The 15,245-nt window shown below is 42.9% G+C and overlaps 1 protein-coding gene and 1 long non-coding RNA gene across 2 annotated transcripts in view; one reads left to right on the top strand and one right to left on the bottom strand.

The window, feature by feature from the left end:
- LOC310698918 overlaps positions 1 to 15,245 on the top strand; it is a 262,776-nt gene that overhangs the window by 207,096 nt on the left and 40,435 nt on the right. The window lies entirely within an intron of this gene.
- Positions 1 to 15,245, bottom strand: part of HS6ST2 (heparan sulfate 6-O-sulfotransferase 2) — a 185,785-nt gene that overhangs the window by 132,627 nt on the left and 37,913 nt on the right. The gene's annotated exons all lie outside the window — the stretch shown is intronic.

The raw sequence follows: 15,245 nt of genomic DNA, 5'->3' as shown, positions 1-15,245 counted from the left end.
ACATTCGCAGCAGTGGAGACCGCACCTGGGACCTTCTGCCACAAAGCTGCAGTCTGATTCCGTGGTCCCACTGCACAACGGAGCCCACGCTTCACACTCAGAAGGTTGCAGATCCAACCTCCAGACTCCTCTCTTCATACACCTTCATCCAAAAGTCTCCCCCTTCCAATTAATTTGTTTTGAGATCTTATACATTTACATTTATTTTCTCCGCCTTTCCTCCTGTTTTTATTTGTTGTGCAGAAGTTCACCAAGAGAGCAAATGCAGCTGACAGCATCTTAGGGTAAGGAAGAGGGGGAGGGGTGAAAATCAATAAGAAATCAACTTTGATTAATGCTGTTTGACAATTTTTTCACATTAATCACATTTCCGTGCTCTGGAGCATGCAAAGTGGAAAAATCTATACTCATAAAAACTGTAATTGGGAACATTCTTTCTACTTACACAGAGGCAAGGGGGTGGGGTGGGGGGAGGATTCGCTGAGCTGAACTGCAAATCAGTGAAATCACCCAGAGAACAAAAAGCAGAGTCCTTTTCTCAAGACTTCTGAAGCGCAATTGAGACTCAGAAGGAGACGCATCAAGACAGCCTGAGCCCCAGAGGAAATGACCACTTCTAAACATTGCTTTCCCTCTCTCTCCCTCTTTTTAAAATATAACTTTTATTGCATTTTAAATCAACAAGAGCACACGTCTAAAAACGTGTGCTAATATTAACATAAAATACCAAAATAATAAATTAAGATTTAAAAAAAACAATATCATGCACATATACATTCACTGCCAGAACAATTTAAAAAATCAGTAACAAAAATGGTGAAACCAAGCCTTGATATGAGGAGAAAATAAACTTTGATTTTTCAGGGGATGGACGGACAGAAAGTGATATAATTATCCCTTATTTTCACAGGGAGAAGGAGAACGAAGCTGATGATCACACCCAACAATAATTAAAGATTTTATTCTCATTGTATTAACCACAACCACTTGAAAGCTGAGAGAGGTGAATGATTATGTTCCTAATTGCTAACATAAACAACAAAACAGTGCCAGATAGAAATAAATTTGTCCTTTCCTTTTTGGCTTCTTGAAATCCAGAGTTTGAAAGATAACTTTTCTAAGAGGGCTATTTCCAACACCTTAACACAGCAATAAATCAGTTCTACCCTGGCCAGATCTCTCCAAAACGGGTTATTGTTGCCCACAACGCCGTCAGGTTCATAACTAGCTCCTTGCACTGCTGTCCCAAACACTGCTTTTCAAAACACTAAGCCTCACCTAATTCAGTTTTGAATCCAAGCACAACTTAAAAATAGGCACCCAAGGATAACGCTGGTATACAAGCAAACCACCAGGCACCACTCTGTCTTCTGCCATGATAAAGCTGTCCTGACAACACCACAGGCAAAACGTATCTTAATTAACTTTTACAGAACTGATTCCTGTACTAGGAATCAAGCAGTTAGTTCCCCACAGAGGGAGAGATCCAACACTCCCAAAGATAAGAAAAGCAGCTTGGCCAAATATTCATTAGCCTGACGCAACCTCTGTCAACTACATCAATTATATCAATTACATCAGTGCCACCCATCACATTGCCATGATATTGGTGGGTGAAAAGAGTTGTAATCTACATCTGGAGGGCACCAGGTTGACAAAGATTAGACTAATATTTGTAGGAAACAGTTGTATAAACAAGAGCACAAGAAAAGGCTGCTAGATCAGGCCACTGGCCCACCAGTATCCTGTTCTCACACTGGCCAACCAGATGCACTCTCCCCTCCTGAGGTTTCCAGCAACTGGCATGAGGCTCGAAATTTCAGGGCTGTGGGCTGGAGCCCCACATCAGGCAAAAGATTCCTGCACTGCAGGGGGTGGGACTCTACAGTATAATTCTATGATTCAAGCAATGGAGGTGGCTAATATGCGCAGCTTACAGACTTAACATATAGAATAAGAGAACAAGAAGAACATACCTTTAAAGAAGATTGGAAAATGTTTATTGAATATATGGGAAACAATTGTGGACAGCTGAGAACGCTGGCAGCATTAAGATAAATTCAACAATGCAAACAAGTTTTGATGGATGCAATAATAGAATAATGAATGGTATAGTTTTTGTAAAATATGCAGGGATGTATGTTATGCAAAATGAAGCATGGAAAGAGAAGGGAAGTCATTCATATCTTAAGGATGTAAAATGAGTATTTTAAATTGTAAAACAGAAAACTTAATAAAATTATATACAACATGGCTAGCAGCCACTGATAACCTTCTTCATAAATTTGTCTAATCCTCTTTTAAAGCCATCCAAGTTGGTGGCCCCCACTGCCTCCAATAGGAGCAAGTTCCATATTTTATGTGCTGTACAAACAACTTTCTTTTACCTGTCCTGAATCTTCCAACATTTAGCTTCATTGTCACCAAGTTCTACAATTGTGCATATCCTGCATCACTGCATATTTCCCACCACCCACTGACTACAGAAGAACACAGAGACACAGAAAACCAGCTCCATACTGAGACAGACCTTTGGACCATCTTGCTCAGTATTGTCTGCACAAACTGGCACCAGCTTCCCAGGGTTTCAGGAGAAGTGTCCCCTGCATGGAGACGCTGCAGACTGCACCTGGGGCCCTGTGCATGTGGAACAGATGTTCCACTGCTGAGCTACAGCACCTTTCCCTCAATCCGCACTCAAACACGAATCTTCAAGGTACCAAGGAGCAAGTGTTGGCAGTCTTCACAGTACATGGCAAAACAATTCTGGGTCTTAATGTGACAACTTGTTAGCTCCATGGCTCTATAGACCAAACACTAACTCTCTAAAAATAATTCAAAAAGAAAGACGTACAGCAACAGAAGCCTACCCACCACTCACTCCACCCTGCAGGACCCTAACCCTATATGAGTTTTGAGCAATGCTGTCAGAAACAGGGAAACCACCAGAGAGAAGGGCAGCAAAGAATCTTCACTCAGACCTAATTGTGGGTTATTGTTTCTATAACTAATAGAAACAAGAAAGAATCCTGCTATTCCCCCTTACAGATGTTTCTACCTTGAGATACTGATTTATTTCAGGAAGTAAACTCCACAGACAGGCACACTTTCTAGCATGGCTAATCTAATGTTTTCATATATCTCTGACCATCACTAGAATTTAATTCCAGGTTGTATTGCCAAATCAATACCTTTTCATGTAGCAGACTTGCGCCAGGATTGGTTGGGTGCACTTGTTATCTTTTCAGGCCTCTGGGGTTTCACCTGGCTGGTTTCCTGGAAACAAAAGCCTCTCGCTTTGATGAGGCAGGATTCTCAATCAAAACTGGGAGCCAATCGGCATTCAGCTGTAAGTGGAAATTTGGGCAACAAACTGGGGTGATATAAGCCTATGTTCAAAGCACAAGGCTTCCTTACTACACAGACTTATATGCTGGGGGCAGCTGCCCAGATGCTGTTGGACTCCAGCTCCCATCAGTCCCAGCCAATATGGCCTATGGTCAGGGATGATGGGAGTTGTAGTGCAATAATGTTTGGAGGGTGTGATCTGAATAAATGCATTCCTATCCTCATTTCACCCCCAGCTGTATTCATGGCTTCTTGCTTTGCCATGGTATTGACACCCAGGGTGGCTGCGTCTTCCTGCCCAAGCTGCTCCCCAACAGGTGAAGCCACAGGAACCTCACCTTTCACCCGCCTTCTTTTGCTCACTCTCACTATAAGCCTTTCCACTTAAAGATACACCTTGTGACATCTTCATGCATCCTTTGCAGCCATATTGTGCGTATCCACTGAGCCTACTTGCAGTAAAAGATTTACTGCTTAATTAATAACTTCACCATGAGCAATTAAAGGTGTGTTGGAAAGGAGATAATACATTTTATTCTGCATGAAAGCATTCGTTTTTCCTTCAGCGAACAGCTGAATGCATACAGTAATTAAACAAATGTTCAGTTTGGTGCAACCACGTAAATTCACGCACAGCTGAAGTATTATTCCTCGTCTTCATGTTAAATAAAGAAAGAAATGCTTCCATAAATTCCTCACAATAATCAGATTCTCTGTGCAAAGTACAAGATTCTATGTGGAATAGAATTGCAAAGAGCTCCAAAAGGATATCTCCCAAACTGGGTGAATAGGTAATAAAATGACAAATGTGATTCAATATAAATTTTTTATTATTATTATTATTATTATTATTATTATTATTATTATTATTATTATTATATTTGCATCCTAGGACAAAAAAATAAATCTTAATTTCACATACATGCTCACATGGGTCTGAACATGTAGTGGCTGACCAGAAACAAGGCCACAGGGTTCCGGTGGACAGATTTTGTTGAATATGTGTGGCAGCTGCAAAAAATGCTAATCAAATATTGCAGTACGACTTTTTGGTTCCTGAAATTCATTCTGATTGTGCAGATAAAAATCAGGGCTAGAATTCTACAGGATGTGTTTCTAGTGTGTGAAAACAAGCAAGATTCAAGGATCCCTAATTCTCCCTCAGGCACAGGCCGCAAGTGGCTGACAGCCGGGTGCAAAAGGCACCTGGTGAATTTTGAGCGCTGTGGCTGAGCATCAGCTCTACATTCAGAAGGTCCCGGGGTCAATCCCCAACAGCATGTCCAGGTGGGGCTGGAGATTTCCCCAAAGTGAAACCCTGAAAAGCCACTGCTGGTCAGCGTAGACTGAACTAGGTGGACGCAAATGGTTTGACTCCGTATAAGGCAGTTCCCTAGGGTCATACGATGGGCAGCCACACACCGTCATGACCTGGTATGCTCTCTCTGCACCAATGCCTTTTTAAAAAAAACAATATTTATTAAACCATTTTAACAAAACAAATTACCAATCAATATAATCAATTACATTCCCTTTTTGTTCTCTCCCATCCCTCCCTCTCCCACCCACCAATGACTTCCCTCAGCTCCCCTCTCTGGTTCGTTTACATATATTAATCTCTGAATACTGTAAAATTGTACATATCATTACCTTATCTATCATATATTCTACTAATAAATTTGTGGATGTTTATTCAAAACCTGCCAAAGAGTCCAGATCATTTTGTTGTCTTTTTAAATACTTTGTAAAAAGTTCCCATTCTTCCTTGAATTCACAATTGTCCTTCTCACGTAATTTATATGTCAACTTGGCCATCTCCGCATAACTCATCAGTTTTTCTTGCCATTGTTCTTTCATTGGGATTTCCTCATTCTTCCATCCTTGTGCTAACAAGACTCTTGCTGCTATTGTAGCGTACATAAATAAATTCTTTGTTTTTCTTGGCAGGTCTCGTCATAAGATCCCTAACAAAAATGCTTCTGGTTTTTTTTTACAAATGTCATTTTAAACATTTTTTTTTCAATTCATTATATATCATCTCCCAAATTTTTTTTACTTCTCTACATTCCCACCATATATGGTACAAAGTACCTTCTTTTTCTTTACATCTCTTTTACTTACGTTTTTTTACTTTCTACTCTACCAAAGTATCAATCTGTCAAAGTCTGTCCAACTGTCAATTTGTATCCTACAGTTACCCAAAGGACAATTTGATGCAACTGTAACCAATATGTGTCCAAGAGAAAGAGAGTCTCTTAAAAGTAAAGATGCTAAAAAGTCTCCATTAGTGCAATCACTGTACTCTGCTCTCATTCACAAAAAATCCCCTTGCAGAGCCTGTCCACAGAAATCGGAAGCTGACTTCTTTTTTTGCTTCCATTTTGCCAAATCAATTAATTTAATTCTGATTTCTTATTTTAAGCTTTATTTGGTTTTTACCTCTGATGGGAAAATCCGCTGCTTATGGTGACAGCATGTGGCTTCGGCTGCAGGGTGCGGTGGAGCCGAGAGCGAACTCAAGCTTCTTCCTTTCCCCGGTGCAAAACTGACAGCTGGGGAGTCAGGATTGCGGCGAGTTTCAACACTCCGCTGGACTCCTGGAGCCCCCACTCTTCCACGGAAGCCTGAACCATGACGTCTCTTAGTCGGGATGACACGGAGCACGCTGCCATTTTCTCCACAGCAGACCAGAAGTCTCTGCACCAATGCCTTAATTTACTGATGCAAAATCTCTGAAAAGGCCCCCTCTCCTTCGCCACACAGTAGGCAAGGCCAAACAGACGGTACTAACAGTCAGGGCCAGATTTAGGTTTTATGAGGCCCTAAGCTACTGAAGGTAATGGAGCCCTTTATATGTCCAGCTGTCCTTTGTCAACAACAAATTGTTGCTGTTTTTTATGTTGAATATATGGTAATTGATGGACCTAATAGGTATCTAAAGCCATTTGCACATAACAAAATATGTTGAACTGTAATTGTTGAATTGAAGTACAATTAAGAGGAAGTATATTAATAGTGAAATGGGGGGGGGGGAGAGTAGGGCTCTAGACTTCCGGGGTGGCGCCATCGGCAGTGGCAGACTCCCTCTGATCTGGAGGGACTAGCTCCACGCGAAATGGGTATTTTCCGCTACGGCAAAGCGGGGACCCTTTCAAAAATCACAGGCGGATGAAGTCTGTGACCATGGGACTCGGCGGGCACATTTAGCGCCCCCCCAACCCGCAAAAGAACCCACTAACGGGCTCCGGAGCGAAGAGGGGGAAGTGGCGCGGTGCTGAGAGTCAACTGCTTCTTCCGTGGAGTGAAGCTGCACAGCCATTGCCGGAGAGCGCTGCCTTTTTCCTGGGACAATTTGGCTTCTAAAATAATCACCCGTGAGTACTTAAACTCGGACAATTGGACTTTAAATAAGGACTTGTTATCAGAAAGGAAAATTGGACTTAAAAGTTTACCTCAATTTGGCACTGAAACGGGAAGGTCTAAACAGGAAGTCAGCCTTCCGTTTCTTTGTAGATAGATCAAAGCAAAGACATGGCAAACTAGAGCCCAGAAAATCGCTTGTAAAAGATTAACTTTCATCATTTAAAATTGTTGAACCCCTTTCGGAAGCAGGGGAAGAGGGGGGATTTTTTCGGACTGTTTAAATCTGCAGAAGTGAGTCTAAAGTAAAGTAACTTTCCACCGTCCTGATCCTGGAGCGGGGTGTCAGGACTGACGTTCTTTTTTTTTTTGAAGCTCATTGACCTGAGACAAACGTTTTTGACAGATAGCTATAAGAAGAGAAACATTGATTCCATTGTTCCGCTTCACTTTTTAAAGGAACAAAAATTGACAAAATATCTGAAAAAGGAAACTTTGTTGTTAGACTTGTTTTTAAAAGAAAGAACAAATAGAAGTTTTCCTCCTAGAGGGAGACTGTGAAACTGTAACCAACTCCGGGGAGCTTGCAGCTGTTACAGATTACAATCGTGGGAATAGACTTCTGACCTTGCAGGACAATGTATTTGGAAGCTCTGTTGTGTGCTTTCTCTAAAACAAATGCCCTACTGGAACAGCTACATGAGAAGACGGATTTGATGACTGATGCGATCAGAAATTTTGAACAGGCAGTGGGAAATTATACGGAGCCCACCCAGGAATTAAATCAGGAGTGTGCCCTGACGGAACAGATGAGGGAAGAGGATGCTGCTGAATCTTGGGTGCCAGAGACGGAGGGAGCTGTGGCCCAGCAGGAACATGAGCTTTTGGATTTGACAAATGAACTTGGAAAAAGCCAGATTTGGAAAGAAAAAGTCTGGGTTGGTTTGGAAATGGGGGGTTGGATAGACCCCCCTATGCAGGGATGTTTGGACTTTTCACGGCAATGGGCCGTGAGATGTTTGGGGTTGTGGGGGCTCTTAATTTTGGAGGGTTTTTGAAATATGTTCTTAAATACCACATGGAGTTTAGTGTGGACTATGGAAAAGGGGCTGATTTGTTGAGAAGGGTTAAAAGCATTGTTAAGATGGAGTTCCCACGAGTGAAAGGAGCAGGAGACAAAGGAAAATACAGTTATAAATATGAAGAAGAGCCGTGGAAGGGACATGGAAGATTTAAGGGCCTCGGATACAAGGTTACCAGGTTAATGCGCTAGATCGATGGGATAATAAGGACTGACAAAACCCAGGACCAGGAGGAAGGGACGCTGGATGAAGATTGGATTGTTTTTATTTCTTTTTTTTACTACTAGGATTGTTTTATAAAATCGATGAATGTTAGAAAAATGTTGGAACAAAATTACTTGGCTTTAGCAAAAATGTTTAAAGAATTATGTAAGAATATTATGGTTATGAGAAGTTGGAAAAATAAGATTTAAGTTTTAAGATTTAAGGTTTTTTATAGTAAGATAAGATTAAAATAGATTAAGGTAATGTAATGACAGAATATTATGAAATATGGAAAGGATTTGCTGCGGCAATTAACAACTAGGATACAAAAAAGGGAGGAGATCAAAGAAAGAAGGTAATGACAGTTGAGGATTTGAGAATGATGGATTTGTTTTTGAGTGTTTGTGGTGTATTTTTGTTTTTTTTGAATTTGTATTGTTTGATGTGGTTTGTTTTTTCTTTGTTTCCTCTTTCTCTTTTTCTGTTTTCTTTTTTTTTGCAATTCTATAAAACTTTCAATAAATATCATTTTTTAAAAAAAGAGAGAGAGAGTAGGGCTCTAAGCTATAGCTTGTTTAGCTTATATGTAAATCCGGCACTGCTAAGGGTGCTGCCTCACAGCAAGTGCAGAGTGAAGGCTGTGCCAAGTCCACTTCCATCCATGCCTTAATCAAAGCTGAATGAGGAGAAGAGGCTAGTTTACCCTCTGGCACAGGCTGCTTCCAGAATTCAATGGGGTGGGAAACCAGGTGGAACTCAGCCCCCCCCCCCCCCACAATGCAGGCAGGGTGAGGGGTGCTGGAGTGCTGGAGGCAAGCTTTCCAGCAGCTTGTACTGAAACCTGACAGCAAAGCCCAGGGGGGGGGAAGATGGGGCGAGCACCAGAAGTGCCCTGCTGGATGAGGCCAATGGCCCACCTAGTCTAGCATCCTGTTCTCACGGTGGCTTAGCTGTTGCCCCAGCGGGAAGAAGGCTGGAAGCAGGACCCAAGCACAAGAGCACTTTTCCTCCTGTGGCTTCCAGCAGCTGGTAGTCAGAAGAATCGCTGCCTCTTACCTCTTAGAGAAGAGTGCAGCCATTGGTGTCTGTGCAAGACACAGAGATTAATAGAAGGAACAATGATTTAGCAACAGCCGATGCTTTCCCAGGTACTAATTTATTTAGTGAACAAAACAGAAGTCATCCAAGTTCCCACAAAAACAATGCCTTGGTGGGCATCGTAGTCAGTAGTTCAACAAATGCTTTGAAAGGCACCAGCTTCAATCTCCAATGATATCTCCAGGTAGGTCTGGCAAAGCCCTCCATCTGAAAACCTTGGGAAGCCCCCTGCAAGGCAGTTCAGACAATACCAAGCTAGCTGTACTAGTGCTCTGACTCATGGAAAAGACAGCTTCCTCTATTCCTCCATGTTGAATTCAGTTCGCCCAGGGATTGACCCGGGGACCTTCTGCATGCAAAGCAGATGCTCTACTACTGAGCTGCAGCCCTTCAGACAGCCAACTTTGGGTGACCTGCTTTGCATGCAGAAGGTCTTAGGTTCATTCCCCAATGGCATCTCCAGGTACAGCTGGAAAGGTCCCCTGCCTGAAGCCCTGGAAAGCAGCTGCCAATGAGTGTGGACAATACTGAGCTAGATGGAGCCATGGTCAGAAGCGGCATAGGTCAGTTTCCTATATTCTGACAATGGGGCACGTGCTTGAAAGAGCGAGGCAGAGAAAGCCCACGTTCTCCAAGAGGTTCTTATCGGTAGCATTCTTTGATGTCCCTAAGAATGAATTTAATACATGACGTTAATCTGAGCGGGCACCCAGTTACTGACACAAGTGTCCCGCCCCTTGCCTCTCCCTGCCAAAAAACCTTCGAAGTATCTTCATTGCCCAATCAGATTGAACACTTCCCCAGGCTTTGGCACGCATGCCTGAACTGGTTCTGTGCCGCAGGACGCAAGTGCGCATCAGTGTCTGTAGTGATAAGTGCATGAGGTGAAGCAACAGAGTTTTCATCTAGCTTAAAAAAATAAAAAATAAAGCACAATGACTTCATTATCTCAGAGCTTAGAGGCAGCATCGCTTCTGACATGGGTTAGTAAGCTGTGACAGCTGTGGAACAAGAAGTACAGGCAGACCTGGGTGGCATATACAGGCCAATGCTGGCATTGCAGAATCCTTCACGTCAGCTATCTCTTTAAATCCAGTACAACCACATCTTAGGAGGGTTCAGAACCAAGGGTTCTGGGTATACACGGAAATCGCATATACCCAAACCCTTGGAGCTGCCCCCGTGGCTAGTGGGGGTGGGGGAGGAAGAGAGTGCACCCCCCATGCTCCCAGAACCTGTGTACTGAGTGGGCTTTACCCTCCAAGCATGGCAGAGAGCCTAAAAGTTCTTCTCGCACCGGTTTACCCAAGCGGACCTGGCATGAAAAGAGTTTTTAATTTCTCTGTCTTGCTTGGATTTAACTTGCACAATTTTAACAAGCTGCCTTCAGCCACACATGGTTGAAACTGCACCAGTTAAATGTGCGTAAGATGCACATTTTGGAGAGGGCAGGGGGAGAGAGAGAGAGCCTCCAAGAATGAAGAGCACAAACTCACACCGTGGGTCATATGCAAACCATGCATTTACAGCACTATGGCACCACTTTAGCTGCCATGCCCAAAGAATCCTGGGAGCTGGAGCTGGAGCTCCGGGTGCTGAGAGTGGTTAGGAGACCTCCTATTCCTCATGCAGAGCTAGAACTCCCAGAGCGGTTTAACAATCAACCCCCCTTCGCAGGCAACTCTGGGAATTGATGCTTGGGCATTAAGACACAGGTTCAAGTCAGAAAAGGGAAACCTAGAAAGGCTCACCTAGAGAAAGACAGTTTACATTCCTGTCCCTCTGCATGATAAAATGTTTATTTTCTTGAATGGATAGAAAGGAACCCAAGCAACCCCCCATTTCTGGCATAGCCAAGCCTCAAAGAATGATTAGCAACTAGATACCAGGATAAACAAATTTGTTGTGATATCTTCACTTCTCCTCCCACTCTTGTTATTGAAGGCTTGCAAATAAAACATTGTAAACCAGCAGAAATTGGCAGGAAATTATGAAGACTGTTTGGGGGTTTTTTTAGTTCCATGTTTACTCTAAATACTGGTAATTCTTTGGAGTATGTTCCTTGCAGCAATTCTTCAAGTGTGAAAATATTTTCGGTCTGCCATCCCATGCCCACAACCTAATGTTTCGGATCTTGGCCAGCTACAAATACTTCCAAGTCAGGGCTTCAAATCACCACATTCCTAAGCAGCCTCATTTCTACATTAGAGAAGGTTAGCACCAAAGACATTCCACTCCCAACTAATTTCAGAAAAGCAATTAAGAGCAGAGCTTCCACTCAGCATGTAAACGAGTGCCATATATCCAGAAATTCTCTTCAGCACAGCCAAGATCCTTTTAAAGACAAATAAGCTCCATTGAGAAAAGTTCCTTTCCAGAATAGAACTGTTTTGCTATGAAAGATAAGGAAAAAACTTGGGGTGGGGGATAATGGAAATAAGCTGAACTCTGCCTAACAGAGCAGTCCTATACACGTCTGCTAAGAAATAAGCACCAATTATAAACACCCCACATAAATGTGGATAGGAAGGACTGTGACTCACCAAGAACTGTGGAGTTGGGAGGGATCCCAAGGGTCATCTAGTCCAACCCCCTGCAATGTAGGAATATTTTGCTCAACGTGGGACTCCAACCCATGACCCTGAAATTAAGGGTCTCACGCTCTATCAACTGAGCTATCATGCTGAAGGTCCTGGGGTCAATCCCCAATGGCATCTCCCGGCAACATTGGGAAATACCTCCTGCCTGGAACCCTGGACAGCCTCTGCCAGTCAGTGCAGACATTACTGAGCTAGACAGACCGATGGCCTGACTCAGTATATGGCAGCTTCCTATGCCTATAATAGAAATAAGGGGTGATCAAAAGACACTGAACAGGAAGCAATAAAACAGGCTGAACCCGCAAATGGAAAGTTTCTAATTAAAACAAGAAACACTCTTGTGGCACATGAAAGTCTAATGGGTTTAATAAGTTTCCGTTGGCTCCAAGTTCTCTTCATTAAATGCATGAATTGAAATCTTAGCTGGTGGACCCATAGATGAAAAAGATGTTGTGGTGGGAGTTAGTTAAATGGCAGTGAGGAGCAAAATGTACACTCAGTGATCATAATTAGACATTTTACAGCAGCAAATTGTCATGAAAAGCCAGGATGATTGCATTTATGCCTAAGGGTAAGGTAGACTGTTTCTTGCAAAAGTCATAGAGAGCACAAATATCCAGCCATAACTTAACTAGCTTACAAAATTTATTATTTATTTGTTTAAACGTATATGTACACTGCTATCCAATAAAAAAAAATCAAAGAAGTTTGAAACAAATATCCATGCATATAATAATAACCATGCAAATCAAAAAAATTAAACCAGAGATAAACTCACTGTTATAGAAATATGTTTTTTTAATTGCCCACATAAGCTTGGCGACAGGAAAAACTTTTCAGCAGATGGTTAAAGGAGAAAAGAAAAGGCAGCTACTGATATCCACGGGTAGGAGCATCGCACTGGGCCAGGCCAGTCACAAGAAAGGTCCCCAGAGTCGGTGGAACCAAGGGAGAGGAGCTCCCAAAATGCTCAAGTTCTTTTTGCTGTCAAGATGAGTCTCACTGATGCCAGAAAATCTGTGCAATCCATTTTTTTGCCAATGGGTCCACTAGGGGTGTTAATTCTATTACATGCAGCAATGAGCATGTCTACTCCCCCCCCCCCCCCAGGCTCCTTGGAGAAAAAGGAGGAGTCTAAATGCAATAAATAAATAAAAGAAATGCTCTGAGCAAATCTTCAACTCTTTCTTTCTTTCTTTCTTTCTTTCTTTCTTTCTTTCTTTCCAGCAGGATCAGGTAGCAATTGAAGTTTGTATCTCCAAAAAGCAACTCAGTTAAAGGACAAACCATCTTCTTAACCCTACAGGTTTCTGAATTCACAAGCAACTGCTTACTGGTCTGCACGATGAGGTTGCTGCAAATGCCAGGCATCCCATTATGCCATCAGGTTCAGCTCATTAACATTTTCTGACACGCTCAAAACAACCACTTAATTATTTATGGTATCATCAAAATAGTAATTTTAGCCTGTTGATGTTAATGAGAAAAACACGGTATGCTTTTTCATTATTGCTGACCTTAAACGCTCTCTCTCTCACACGCTCTCTCTCTCTCTCAAGTCAAGTCAAGCCAAACTACGGTTTAGCCCAGCAGGAGTAAAATCTGCAGAGCAGCAGAGAGGCCTCAGTCTGCTCTCTGGATGCTTACATACTCTCACAGGTGTGCAAAGCCATGGTTTGGCTTAGAGTTACATGCAAACTGAGTCGATCACTCACTAAAATTAGTGGCATAAAATTATTGTTTTGACAGGCCCCAACAATGAAGAACAGATTAGTAAATCATGTACTGGAGACGCATCGCGCCCTCTTGCCTCAATCCCACTCCAGGTGACAGTTGACTGGTGATTCATTCTTTCCCCCTTTCTGGCCTGCTTGCATTCTACATACAGCTGCGGGGGGAAACCCCACATAATTAAATAAAAATGCCAAGTTCGATGTTACTTCAGAAAAAAAGGGGAGGGGAATTAAAATCCACAGGAAAAGAAACATCTGCCCAGCAAGTGCTCCTCCACTTGCTGCCAGCTGTTTCCCCCCATGTCAGGAACTGCACCTTTCACACAGAGAACGTCCCTCCCTCCGACCCACAGAGGCAGCTCAGGGAAGCAAGACAAATGTGCCACAAAAACCCTAAAAGGGAAAATATGAAGGAAATGAAACTGTCGTTGGAGCAAAGCAAGGATTCCCTCCCAAAAGCCGGACATAATATCAGGTGGCTCACCCAGCCCAGCTTCCTCTTCCCACGGTGGTCAACCAGTTGGGAAGCCCACAAGCAGCACTTTGCCCTCCTGTGGCTTCCAGCAACCAGAAGCACTTGCTGCCTGCAGCCGATGGGGAAGAGCACAGCTGTCATGGCTAGCAGACACAGGTGGCCTCTATGAATTTGTGTAATCTGGTGGCCGGACTGCTGGCAGGGGAACCTAGCTGACAACCTGTGATGCTATTGTTTTTTGTTTTTTTAAAAATATTTTTTATCTGTGATGCTATTGTTAAAACATCTGCACTTAGCCAGGTTCAAGATCCTCATATTTCTGTAATTTAAAAAACTTTTTTTTAAAAAAATTGTTATATATAGGCACTATTGTAAGCTGTTTTGATTTCTTTATGATGCAGAGGTAAATATAAATGAACAGATAATGCCCCCCTTACTTTAAAGCCTTCCAATTTGATGGCCATCTTTTAGGAGCAACTCCCATCGCTTAGCTGTACTCCCTCCACCCCCAGTTATTTAGCTTTTTCTAGACTGAAAAGCCCTGAAAGCTGTAACCTTTCCTGGAAAAATGGCACGTTCCATCGGATGCTGTGCCTGGCCTTTTGAGGGTGTTAGAAATACAATCGGAGTCAATGTTACCTGCGTGAGTACAGAATGCCAGAGGCAGCTGACCCATTTCCCCCCTGTCAGATAAGAGCAGGTGGCGAGGGCCCTACCTACCTAGCCCAGGTAATTTATTTAACAAGGTCTCTGGAAAAGCAGCTGTTTTGAAGACCTTTATAAAGGTGATCATGAGCCAACGGCATGTCTCATGAAACACTCAGGTGAAGGTGGAACAGCAGTAGCAGGTGAAAGGAGCTTGGAATTCAGTAGCATGGTGTGGGCTTAAGAGATTTTTGGGAAGGCCCACAGAATCTCAGGGCTGGGCAGCTGATGGGCAGCTGCTCAACATGAACCAGGAGCCAGAGACATGAGTCAGGAGGTCAAAGCCAAGTGGGAGCCTAGCAGTCAGAACTGAGGACCCATCAGGCAAACCACTTATAGCTAACTTGAGCACAGGTCCAAAGTCAAAACTTATTTATTGCATTTCTATCCCACCTTTTCCTCTAAGGAGCTCAAGTTCTCCCCCTCCCCATTTAATCCCCACAAGAATCCTTTTCAAAGATGAAGAATGTCATAAAAGTGCACTTATTTAATAAACCTCACCAATGGCTGCATTGCGAGACACCCGCTGCATGCCGCATTGATGGACTGCTCCACAAACCAATAAAATAATCGGGGGGGGGAGGGGGAGAGATCAATTATTACTAATCACTTGGTTATTAAAATGAGCATACAGCAACTT

Source organism: Podarcis liolepis (assembly GCF_965112155.1).
Source record: "Podarcis liolepis genome assembly, chromosome: Z".
Lineage (NCBI taxonomy): Eukaryota > Metazoa > Chordata > Lepidosauria > Squamata > Lacertidae > Podarcis > Podarcis liolepis.
This window is presented reverse-complemented; position numbering and strand designations above follow the sequence as displayed.